Source organism: Triticum aestivum, chromosome 1B (genome assembly GCF_018294505.1).
Source record: "Triticum aestivum cultivar Chinese Spring chromosome 1B, IWGSC CS RefSeq v2.1, whole genome shotgun sequence".
Taxonomy (NCBI): Eukaryota; Viridiplantae; Streptophyta; class Magnoliopsida; order Poales; family Poaceae; genus Triticum; species Triticum aestivum.
Window position 1 is genome coordinate 511,312,206 of NC_057795.1, and position 13,991 is coordinate 511,326,196.

Here is a 13,991-nt window from a genome sequence, read left to right on the forward strand (position 1 = left end):
GGGGGTCTGGAGATACTGATTTCCTTAGGAGAGGAGTTTATGTTCGGCTCCAACGCTGGTGAGTGTGTGGCCTTCGGGGCGGGTTCCATCCACCTGTCCTCGGAAGGCATGACCTGCTCTGGAACGGAGTCCGAAGCTGTAGCAGGTGCGATGTTCCAAATATTGTCCGACTGCAGATCTAGGTCATGCACGTCGTGATCATTCGGCGCTCCTGGCACGGGCCCGAATCCGTCGAAGATCAAGTCTCCACGGATGTCGACAGTGTAGTTTAGGTTTCCAAACCTGACCTGACGGCCAGGGGTGTAGCTATCAATCTGCTCCAGATGGCCAAGCGAGTTGGCCCGCAGTGCGAAGCTGCTGAATACGAAGATCTGTTCGGGGAGGAAGGCCTCACCCAGGACAGTGTGGTTGAAGGTCAGAGAAGCCATCTAGCCTTATAGCAACGACACAGAGGAACACTCAATGAAAGCACCAATGTCGGTGTCAAAACCGGCGGATCTCGGGTAGGGGGTCCCGAACTGTGCGTCTAAGGCTATGGTAATAGGAGGCTGGGGACACGAAGTTTACCCAGGTTCGGGCCCTCTCGATGGAGGTAATACCCTACTTCCTGCTTGATTGATCTTGATGATATGAGTATTACAAGAGTTGATCTGCCACGAGATCAGAGAGGCTAAACCCTAGAAGCTAGCCTATGATATGATTGTTCTTCTTCTTCTATCCTACGGACTAAACCCTTCGGTTTATATAGACACCGGAGGGGGCTAGGGTTACACAAAGTCGGTTTACAGAGGAGGAGATCTACATCCGAATTGCCAAGCTTGCCTTCCACGCCAAGGAGAGTCCCATCCGGACACGGGACGAAGTCTTCAATCTTGTATCTTCATAGTCCAATAGTCCGGCCAAAGCATATAGTTTGGCTGTCCGGATACCCCCTTATCCAGGACTCCCTCACCCGCCTCGCCAGCAACGAGGCAGAGGACATCGCCGGCTCCGCCGAGGCCCCACCCCTTCAGCACCGAGGCGGAGGACTTCACTGGCTTCGACAAGGCCCTGCTTCGCCGAGGCCCCGCCCCGCCAACAAAGAGGCAAAGGACATCGCTGGCTTTGCCGAGGCCACGCCTTGCCGGCAATGAGGGGGAGGATTTCCCCCGCTCCACCGAGGCCTCGCCCCGCCAACAACGAGATAGAGGACATCTCCGGCTCTGTTGAGGCCCCGCCCCACTGCCAATGAGGCCGCGCCACACAGAAAACGAGGAAAAGTAGAACACGGTACGTCGTCGCTGCTCGGGTCCAAGTAAGGCCACCGCTGCTACCCTCTAGTTGAAGCCAAGCTGGGCGGGTTGAGCATTGACGACCGATTAGCTTCTTGGTGGCAACGTGGAGTTGGAGAGGTGTGCTGGACAATAAACTTGTGTTCGGCTCAGCCGACCGGACATGGGAAATGGGCGCTGGAGATCATAGATTAGGTTAATTAATTATACCTCTAGTGCACCCCTTTTTAGTTGAAGAATGTATGAAATGTAATGAAATCCGGCATGTTTATATGAAATCTGGTAGTGTATGAATGAATTTAGTTCGATTAGTTCAAATTCTTGTATCACTGGCATTGGATGAACATGCAAAACAATACGTACTAGCATTAATCCCAAGGTGATAACCTCGTTTGTAGCAGTTTCACACGTACACCCTCCGGTCCTTTTTAGTCAACATATAAGTTTTGTCTGAAGTCAAAGTATCTCTACTTTGACCAATTTTATAGAAAAAAGTATCAATGTTCACAATGTAAAATCGACTTGAAACAAATCTAATATGATAAGTAAAAAGGAATAGAGGGAGTACAAAAAGTTTGAGCTGCTTTTTAGCATTCCTATACATTGCAATCAAACACACAGGCGTGTCAATTCATAGAGCATTCAAAACAATCGATGATTATGCATCTCAGTAATTCACATGTTAGATCCAATAGTTACTTCGCAACTAAAGAATAAAGAAAAATCGATCGATGCTGCAGACAGCAAAGGGCGTCCCATTCAAAAATATCAAACGCGTGTCTTATTGCTAACATCAATGAGCAAAATTTGACAAGGCTTTTGCATTACAAAATGTCAAATGCATGTTTTGCGTACATCAATGAGCAAACTTTGACAAGGTTTTCCCATTCCAAAATATCAAATGCCTACGATTGTGGAATGGGCAAGGTTGGCCATCAATTCAGACATTGACATGGCACCCCACTACAAAAAAAGACACATCCGTGAAATTTTGGGTTGAACGAATTTTTTTCTGTCATGCTTATGACACTTCTATGACGATAGTTGTGACAGAACCTGTAGCGACCAGACTTCAAACAGTCTAGTCTCTGTGCATTAGTGTCATCCCTGGATCGGTAATGCTGACACGCACAGTACTTGAAGATTTATAACATAGTTTCAATCACACACTTGTTATGTATGAATGGGATGCACCAGTATCAAAAAGAACAATTGCAGTAAATGACTTAACCAAAAACTTACCTATAACAGCTTTTGGGTGCTCTTCAACCTCCTCCATGCTAACGTGGTTCACTTGTCCCCTATTGAAAGGGTTGGACTTCTTCCCAGAGCTTCCATTGCCATTTCCATTCTTTGCTTCAAAACACTCGGTGGCGTAGTGTCCATTCTTCCCGCACTTGAAACAAGTAATGTGACTTAAATCCTTCTCGGCGGGCGTTGCTGGGTTGGAACGGTTCTGGCTATTGCTTCCTCCATTCCCATTCCCATTCTTGGGGCCACTATGGTTATGCAAACTTCCTCCATTGGAATTATGGCCTCCATGGTTATGGTAAATGTGTCCTCCCGAGTTCAGGGTAAAAGGAGGTCTCTGCTGAGCTCCTGAATTGTATTTCCCTTGTCCATACTTCCTCTTGCAGCTATCTAGCTGCTGCTGCTTCCGTTCGATCATAAGAGCTCTATCTACCAACTCCTGGTAGTTGCTGAATGTTGCCACCGTCAACTGCATGCTCAACTCATCATTCAGTCCTTCCAGAAACTTCTCCTGCTTAGCAGCATCAGTGGCTACGTCATCAGGGGCATAATGAGCTAACTTACTAAACTCATCCACACACTGCCCCACTGTGCATCCTCCTTGGCGCAAGTTGCAAAACTCACGCTTCTTCATGTTCATAGCTCCTGCTGAAACTGATCCCATGTAATAGTGTCAATGGGGTAAGTGGCTGTGAAATTCTCCCACCATGATGCTGCGGGTCCATCAAGCTGATGTGCAGCAAAACGCACTCTCTCTGCATCTGTGCATCTTGCAGTGGTCAGCTCCCTTCCAATCTTGCGGAGCCAATCATCTGCAACAATCGGCTCGGTGCTACTAGAGAACACTGGAGAATTCAGCCTTAGGAAATGTGCTAAGTGGTCAACAGGTTTTGGTGGTGGTGGTTTGTTGTTGTTGTTGCCTTGGTTCTGATTCTGAACTAGTAGCTGCATCAAGGTATTCTGCTGCTGGATCAACTGAGTGAGCTCTGGTGGGAAGGCAAATCCATTGTCACGTCTCGGGGGCATCTGATGGGTTTGGAAAAGGTGCGAAAATTGAATAGAATGAGGTCTAGAGGGGAAAACACTACCCATATGCACATGAGACAAACACAATCATAGCACACCAATCAATTCAAACAAGGGCTTAAAATCGATCTAACTATCGTTACAAAAGTGCTCGGACTATTCTATATACATGGGGGAATACTACTAATAATATGGTGGCCAAGTAGAGGTTTTGATTGGTGGAAGACTCCATGATATCCGCTCTAGCTTCATCAATGTAGTCGTCATCGCTATCATCAGGGTTAGAATCGGTGTCGTCGATGATGATGTAGTCCTCTGAAGGAATGTCCTTGGAATGGTCGTCATCTCCTCCTAGCGCGGGGTCTCCCATGAATACTCCTAGCTTCCTTGTCAGGTCGTCATTCTTCTCCACTAGTATCGTCATTTCCTCCTCATATCCGTCACGCATAGACTTGAGTTGCTCTTCTAGCTCTGTAATCCTGGTCATTGCCTTCTTCAAATATATCATGATTGCGCACATCTGGTTCTCCTCGCGGCGAATGTGTTGGTTTAACTCCTGGATGAAAGATGCAATGGACCTGTCCCTCCTGGTGCTGATCATCTCCCATTGCTCATCTCGGTGCCCACATATCTGGTAAATAGTGTCCTTAAGATCCTTGTGATAAACTTCTCCAATGCATCCCATGGCGACGTGGGAGGCCATGTTCTTTCCTAGACTCCAGGTTGGTGCATCAAAGGAAAACTCTATGGGCTCAGTAACTAGCATGAATGTCCTTCCTGGAACTTGAACTCGAATCATCCAATGCTCCTCTTCTGGTAAAGTGGCGATGTAGGTCCCGGTGAAGCTTGGTATTCCGATGTTCAGGTACCTAGTAACTCCCTTCAAGTGTCGTCCAAAAGGAGTGTCTTCATCCGGTTGTGTAAACTTTTTCCTTGCGTCCACCATCCTATAGAGTGGAAAAGGGAGAGGACTCATAAATGAGTAGAGAAGAGTGACCTATGGTTTAACTTAGTGGTCGTGTCCTATAGTCATCGTGTACTTGGATACCATCTTGTAGCGACCAGACCTCAAACAGTCTAGTCTCTGTGCATCAATGTCATCCCTGGATCGGTAATGCTGACACGCATAGTACTTGAGGATTTATAACAGAGTTTCAATCACACACTTATTACATTGAATGTATCAAATGAGAACTTATTACAATAACATGGCTTAAGGCCATCTAAATACGATAATAGATGAAGGCTTGGAACATAAAATGAGTCCATCAGCTCCAACGGCATAGCTGAGTGAACGACAACAACCTATGGCACCTTACTCGTCGTCTGAAAAGTCTGCAACATGATATGTTGCAGCCTGAAACGGGTCAGCACATGGAATATGCTGTCAACGTAACACAAAAGAGTAATGGACAAAATAAAATGCTATCACTACATGCATATATGGCTGGTGGAAAGCTCTATGGTTAAAGTTTTGCATAGAGCCAATTTTTCCCTATATCAAAGGAATAAATTTTATTTAACTATCATGGTGGTTGTTAAACATTGAGAAGGTTCCTCCAACTCTATCCCAATTAAACATCATCAATTACCCAACAAGTTAATTTAGAGTGATCAGATCAACATGAAAAATCCAAGAACCAGATACTCAAGATGTCCATAACCGGGGACACGGCTAATCATGATTAGTTTGTACACTCTGTAGAGGTTTGCACACTTTTCCCCACAAGACTCGATCTCCTTCGTTGAATTTTCTCGCACTTCAAGATGTTTGAGAAACGGATGACTGAGACACAGTCTTTCAGAAGCATTAATTCTCTACTCCGGGTAAACAGTACCACCTACATCCCCTACATATGCTAGTCTACCTCTTCAAGAGCTCACACTACATACTCAACTATGCCAGAGCCCATAATGGCTTGTGGCTGCACACGTAAGTTTCTAGCATGAATAATCTTATGATCCCTTTGAGCCTGGGTGGCGAACCGTAGGATGATCACACGGGTACTCCGAGATATCCTAGGACAACACTGGATTCTCCAGGTGCCCTCAACCAATCCACCCAGATGTGTATTTAAGTAGCCACCTTAAGTTAACCATTAATTAACAATTCTCACATCTGTCATGGATACACTCACCCAATCCACGTCTACGAGCATGTCATAGAAATACTAAGCATAACTTATAAGTAACTCCCAAAGGTTTGATAAAAAGGCAATAGGTTCTACCTCATCATATACTTCCCAAATCCACATGTTGTTCAGATCCTAACTATGCAATGTTTGAGGATTGGAACTAATGCATAAAAACTGGGTAATAAAGGGATATGATCAAAGTGTTACTTGCCTTGCTGATGATCTGCAAAACCTAGAGACTCGTAGTAGCACGCTTCGCACTCCGGGAATTCTATCACAAACAAACAATAGCATACATAAGCATTCAAACAAGAAGCACGGGTAAAACTCAAATAAGAAGATTCAACCCGAAAGTTCAACTAAAGATCTCTGGTTTGCAAAAAGAATCAAATCAAATGGAGCAACGAAACTCAAACTACGAATGAAACAAGCTTCATTTACTAATCTTGACTAAAGTCAAATTTTACAGTACCAAAATGATGTTCAAGTTGGTTAAACAGAAAGAGGGCTTCGAGACGAAGATTTAGGCGCTGGTTTCATATAATTTGGACAAACGAGTAAAAAGTTATACTAGATCGAAGATCAGGGCAGAAATCACGATCGAAAATAATCGCAAATAAACCCTGGAAAATAAAACAAGACGAAAAGACAAACGAACGAACATTCGCTGTCTGAACCTGAACGGTGAACAACGTTCCCTAAAATGAACTAACGGACGGATGTTTGCTAAACAACTAAACCGAAAAAACGAATCGATCTATTAAAAAAACAGATCTAGGGTTTCTAAAAAACCCGACAGTTTTGACTTATCCAAAAAAACAAACAACGGCGGCGGAGGCTACCTCCGGCGGAGTTCCGGTGGGGCGGGGCGGCGTCGGTAGCATGGGGTGGCGGCTCCGGAGGGCGAGGCGGTCGGCGGCGGCACGGGGTGGCGGCATCGCGATGCGCGGGATGGCAGCGGAGTAGGCGGCGGCTGCGGCGGTGATGGCGTCGGGCGGCGGGGTGGCTCGGGGTCCAAGGGGGGGGTATTTAAAGGTGGGTGGCGGTCTACTTGGAGGAGGGGGCGGCCGGCGGCATGGCACGCTCGGACTCCGGCGAGTCCGGGTCGCGTAAGGGAGGGAGGCGGCGGTGGTGATGGGACCGGCCTGCTCGGCTAGGCTTCGGCCCAATCGAGCAGGGAAACTTTTCTTTTAAATAATTCCATAGAAACAGAAAAATCCTAATAAAATATAAAAAAAATCAAAAAAATGCCAAAAACAATTTTCGCCGTCTAAATAAAATACTAGAACAAAGTGAACATTTTTCTGGCCTAAAAATGCAATTTTGAAAACATGCATAATTTTGTAATTCAAATAAAATAGCAATAAAAGTACAAATAAAAATCTTTAATTGATTTAAACATTTTCCTCTAATATTTCTTTTATGTTGGAGAAGTCATTTTATCCCCTCTATTTTATTTTATATTGGAAATATTTTTGAAGAGGAAAAATAATTAAAACCAAATCGATCCTCTTTTCAATATTTGAGAAAATTCAAATATGAAAATAATTGAAACCCCCAACTCTCTCCATGGGTCCTTGAGTTTCTTAGAGTTTCTAGGATCAACCAAAATGCAATAAAATATGATATGCATAAGATGACCTATGCATAACATTCCAAAATGAAAATTTGGGATGTTACAAAACCCGGTATCATCATAGATGTGGCGGGCTCCTACTTCTATGACAAAAAATCATGACACAAAATGGGCTTTTCGTCCTGGGCGGGCCAGAGACGTAGCTGCATGACATTCTTTGGGCCGTCCATGACACGGTGGGTGGTCGGGGGCCGAGCGATGCACTTTTCTCTCGTACACGCACACGCATGGGTGTGAGGTGTTGGGCTCTAACTGAACCCGAGCGAGGTGTCGCCTAACTGAACCCGAGCAATTGCACTGCAGGCTACGCGTTACTGAACCCGAGCGATCGGTCGATGGCTGTTAACAGAACCCGATCGAGCGATTCCTTCGCATCTGCTGCTAACTGAAGCCGATCGATGGTGCCTCTGGATGAACAGTGAGCATTATTTGGGGGAGGGGTTGGATGAATAGTTCCCGGTGGGGGTTGGATGAACAGGACCCCATGGTGTTGCCGCTGGATGAACAGGACCTCGATCGATCGAGCCGGTTGGGCGTGGATGAACATGACCCCATGGAGGGCTGGATGAACAGGACCCCATGGAGGGAAGTTTGAGCAGTAGCCGGTGGAGGGCTAGTTGAACAGTAGCCGGTGGAGGGCTGGATGAACAGTAGCCCGTGGAGGGGTGGTAGAACAGGACCCCATGGAGAGCGCTGCTTGAACAGTAGCCAATGGAGGAGCGCCCGGTGGAGGCTAGATGAACAGGAGCGCATGGATGAACAGTGGCAGGTGGGGGCTGGAGGAGGTCGACGGTGGATGAAAAGTAGCCCGTGGAGGCTGGAGGAGGTCGACGGTGGAGATGAACAGTATCCCGTGGAGTCTCGTTTAGCGGTACGCCACACCCCATCCGATGAACAGGACCCCCGTTTCGACCGTAGCACTCCAACACAAGTCTATTTCCTCCGTTTTGCGGTACGCCACACCCCTCCCGATCAACATGACCCCGTTTCAACCATAGCAGGTCCAACAGAAGTCCGTATCCCCTGTTTTGTGGTACGCCAGACCCCTCCCGATGAACAGGATCCCGTTTCGACCATGGCCGGTTGAACACAAGGTTGTTTCCTCCGTTATGCGGTATGCCAAGCCTCGTTTCCATCGGCTGTTCCATCCAAGCCATCCCGATGAACATGACGACGCATTCCGTTTCAACCCAGCCGGTTGGCTCCCCATGAACACGACGACGACGCAATTTCTCCGTTCCGACCCAGCCATGTACACAAGCCCTGGCCATACGTATGCGCGAGTAGGCGTTCGAGACCCCGCCCGTATGTACATACGTGGCCGTATTTTCTTTCTTGCACCCTGGCCGCCGTACGTACGTGTACATGCTACGTGCGCGCCCCTACTACGACACGTGCACGCCTCTACATCGACTACGTACACGTTCACGACCAGAATGACAACGCTACGTACGCTTCGACCAGGTGGGTCCTGACTATCAGGCACTTCCTTGCGTGCGAAGTTGTAGCTGGTAGGTCCCAGTGGTTAGGGGCCGAATCATTTTTTTGCCCGTAATATGGACGCACTTCCTTGCGTGCAAAGATGTAGCTGGTGGGTCCCAACAGTCAGGGAGGAAACATTTTTTTCACGAAATATGGTCTCCCATCCATGGGTCCCTACTGTCAGGTGGAGGAATCATTATTTTCCACGTAATAAGGAGGCACTTCCTTGCTGCGGCCGTGGACCCAGCTGTCAGCCTCTCCACGTACAGTACTCTTCCAAATGGAAGTTGTTCATTGACCACATTGATCATGCCGCGCTGAGAACACCAAGGCGGTGGATGACGGCGAGGCCTAGGAAGGGGACAACGCGGAGCCAGGGAAGACGCAGCAGTGGATGCCCACGCGGAGAGGAGTATGAGGGTTCACTGGTTCGGCTGCGGTGTGAGGCTGCCGTCGCTGCAGGGCCTGGCCAGCGATGGGAATAGTAGGGGGCGATGAGGCCTCTATGAAAGCACAGCTGGCCATAGGAGGCAGGAGCATGTGGCACGACCGACGATGCTTAGGGCGGCTGGAGCAAGAAGACCAGAGGTTGAAGAAGCACTACGGCCGTTGGATGGACATCGTACGGTCACTGGAGCTAGAATCGTTCATATTGACTAAGTTGACAAAGCCCTCCGTCCCCGTCAACTTAGTAGGCCCACAAGTCAGCCTCCCACTATGGTGGGTCCCAGCTAGCAGGGGGAGTATTCATTTTTTTGTGCGTAATAATGAGGCACTTCCTCGCGTGCGAAGATATAGCTGCTGGGTCCGAGCTGACAGCGGGAGGAACGTTTTTTCACGACATACAGAGGCCTTTCTGGTGGGTCCCATCTGTCAGGTGGAGGAATAATTATTTTGCGCATAAAAAGGAGGCATTTCCTTGTGTGGGCCCCTACTGTCAGCCTCTTCCGACGGCTGTTATTTGTTGACCATGTTGACCTCGTCGAGCCGAGAGCACAAACACGGTGGACAAGGGCGAGGCCTAGGAAGGGAACGACCCGGAGCCGGCGAAGCCACCACAGCAGATGCCCACGCTGAGGGGAGTACGAGCACTGACTAGTCAGCTGCGGGTGAGACTGACGTCGCCAGAAAAGAATAGGATGTGTGGGTGGGTAGAGGGATGGCCTGGCGGCAGCACAGCTAGCCACGGGAGGAGGGAGCAGGTAGCCCGCCGGCGCTGGTTTGGGCGGCTGGAGCAGGAAGATCAGAGATTGAAGAAGCACGACGGCCGTTGTATGGACATCCAACAGTCACTGCTCTGTATTGACTAAGTTGACAAAGCCTTGTGTACGCGTCCAAATTTTTTTTAGGACAGCGTCATCGTCAACCTAGTAGGCCCAGAAGTCAGCCTCCAAGTTTGTGGAAAATAGCATACAACCCATTAGCCATTATTTTCAATAATTTACAGCCCATTTGCTAATTCTTAAGGATATTTGAAGCCCATATTCTTTTTATTAGCATTACAGACCATATATTTTGGGCACTGCTAAAAAATTCAACAAAATTTTGCATATTTCGGTGGCGTCCAAACTCTTTTAATCATGAAATTTTGAGTCAAGTTAAAACTAATTTTAAAAAAAATATATCAAAATAAAATTCAAAAAACCATTCTCCGCAAAAAAATGAATGGAATTTAAAATCTTAACTAGCAAGATGCTCGTACGTTGGACGAAACATGAAGATGCATTTGTATGAGTAGTTTATCTTGTAGGAGAAAAGATGATATTTTAATGTAATTTCTAGTTGGCTTTGGTTTTTATAAGAGTAGAGAGTAGATAAATCCAAAAAAATATGATATTTTATTGTAATTGCCAGTTGGCTTTGGTTTAAAAATTTACAACCCATTTCTTACAACTTATAGCCCATTTTCTAGGGAAGCCCATTTCTTACTACTTACATTCCTCCTCGTCTTGAAAGATTTGCAGCCCAGCGGGTCTGAGAAAAGCAAGTAGGCCTCGGTTTTGGTATTCCCCAAAAAAAGAACTGGGCTAACCATTTTCAGAAAGAAAAAATATATCAACTGGGCTCATCATGTGCTTAAATAAAAGCGTAAGCGTGGGCTAGAAGGGCCACAACCCCCGCACAACGCATAGTTGAGCTCCGTCTGTGAAACTTAAAAACAACTGGGCGAGCTGCTGGGTCCCTGGTGTTATCTGCTCGTTGTGTAATTTTCTCGTTTATTGACTACATCGACAATGGCATGGGACCTAGTTTTCAACCAATTAGGAGGAAGTATTTTTCTAGCTTGTAATAACGAGGCACCTGCTTGCGTAATGCAATGACCTTCGTGGGTCCCTACTGTCAGCCTCTCCATGTACAAACATCTCCTGATTCCTCTTGGTTGTTGACCATGTTGACAATGCCAGACGGCGGCGGGCACAGCGAGTGAACCAAGGCGGAGGCGAGGCCTCGGACGGGAACGAACAGCAGCCGTGGAAAATGCGGCAGTGTAGTGGCAGGTGGAGAGGAGTACGAGGGCAACAACATGCAACTCAAGCTTACAAATGGTACAAAAATCCCAAGGATTAATTGTTGATCAAATATTTAGACAAAACCCAAATTGAACATGGCAGTAACATCTAAACCAACCACACTTTTTCGTAGTCACAAACAAATGGATCGGTCTGATCCATAAAATCAACATCCTGTGCAAAAAATTATTATTTCAGGATGACTACAACTTGTTGTAAATAGAAGCCGAGCACGTTTAGAAGCCCATTTGTCCACCTGAAACTTCTTTTTTTGCTGTTCAACATGTCCGTCCATGAGAAATCTCTTGCGGTAAAACTTAAGCCTCATGAACAATAGTAACCTCACATTCAACTCGAAGAATGTGACAAAGCTTCTCTTTGCCTGGTTGGATGCATATACTTCCATTGTTATTGTCCTCAAACGAATGTCATCAGAACTGAGAAAATCCGGGTGGTTATTACGTCACTGATTGGTTATATGTTTTGCTCCATGTGGTTGTGCCTAAGTAGACATGAAGATTGAAAACAGTTAAGGTATGAAAAAAGAGTATGTCGAAAGAACGACAACTGAACGGTTAATTCTAGTACAATATATACGGGATTTCAATGTGCATGAAATCATCACCTCTATATATAAATTCTCCAGAGATCGAAAGCATCACAACAAGCCAATAATTATGTTCAGATCAAAACTAAACATTTTTATATATAAGATCTTGACAGAATCCAGCAGCATTGATAGGCTATCAATGGATGAACTCTTCATTGAGCATATAACACAATATTAGTACCCAAAGTGTACTCCAAGATGATATAAAACTTATGTGCATAAATGAAAAATGCCGCTTATGAAAATGTGTAGATGATAATATACTGTACCTGAAAAAGTGAGGAGTGATACGTCTCCAACGTATCTATAATTTTTGATTGTTCCATGCTATTATATTACATCTTTTGGATGTTTATGGGCTTTACTTTACACTTTTATATCATTTTTGAGACTAACCTACTAACCGGAGGCCCAGCCCGTATTGCTGTTTTTTTTGCCTATTTCAGTATATTGAAGAAAAGAAATATCAAACAGAGTCCAAACGGAATGAAACCTTCGGGAGCGTGATTTTTGGAACGAACGTGATCCGGAGGACTCGGAGTGCAAGTCAAGAAGCTCTCGAGGCGGCCATGAGGGTGGAGGGCGCAGATGTCTACTACACAACCTTCTTCTTGTAGACGGTGTTGGGCCTCCAAGTGCAGAGGTTTGTAGGACAGTTGCAAATTTCCCTCAAGTGGAGGACCTAAGGTTTATCAATCCGTGGGAGGCGTAGGATGAAGATGGTCTATCTCAAACAACCCTGCAACCAAATAACAAAGAGTCTCTTGTGTCCCCAACACACCCAGTACAATGGTAAATTGTATAGGTGCACTAGTTCGGCGAAGAGATGGTGATACAAGTGCAATATGGATGGTAGATAAAGGTATTTGTAATCTTAAATTATAAAAATAGCAAGGTAACTAATGATAAAAGTTAGCGTAAACGGTATTGCAATGCTAGGAAACAAGGCCTAAGGTTCATACTTTCACTAGTGCAAGTTCTCTCAACAATAATAACATAGATAGATCATATAACAATCCCTCAACATTCAACAAAGAGTCACTCCAAAGCCACTAATAGCAGAGAACAAACGAAGAGATTATGGTAGGGTATGAAACCACCTCAAAGTTATTCTTTCGGATCAATCTATTCAACAGTTCATACTAGAATAACACCTTAAGACACAAATCAACCAAAACCCTAATGTCACCTAGATACTCCATTGTCACCTCAAGTATCCGTGGGCATGATTATACGATATGCATCACACAATCTCAGATTCATCTATTCAACCAACACAAAGTACTTCAAAGAGTGCCCAAAAGTTTCTACCGGAGAGTCCAGACGAAAACGTGTGCCAACCCCTATGCATAGGTTCATGGGCGGAACTCGCAAGTTGATCACCAAAACATACATCAAGTGGATCAATAGAATACCCCATTGTCACCATGGGTATCCCACGCAAGACATACATCAAGTGTTCTAAAATCATTAAAGACTCAATCCGATAAGATAACTTCAAAGGGGAAAACTCAATCCATTACAAGAGAGTAGAGGGGGAGAAACATCATAAGATCCAACTATAATAGCAAAGCTCGCGATACATCAAGATCGTGCCATAGAGGGAACACGAGAGAGAACACGAGAAAGAGAGATCAAACACATAGCTACTGGTACATACCCTTAGCCCTGAGGGTGAACTACTCCCTCCTCGTCATGAAGAGCACCGGGATGATGAAGATGGCCACCGGTGAGGGATCCTCCCTCTGACAGGGTGCCAGAATAGGGTCCTGATTGACTTTTGGTGGCTACAAAGGCTTGCGGTGGTGGAACTCCTCATCTATCTTCTCCATGGATGTCTTTAGGGTAGATGAGATTATATAGGTGAAGGAAGTCGGTCGGGGGGTGCTCGAGGGGCCCATGAGATAGGGGGCACACCCAGTAGGGGGGGGCTCCTATCTACTGGCCTCCTCGAGGCTCTTCTGACATGAACTCCAAGTCTCCCAGATCATATTCTTCCCAAAAATCAGTTTCCCGAAGTTTCATTCCGTTTGGACTCCGTTTGATATTCCTTTCCATGGAAATACTGAA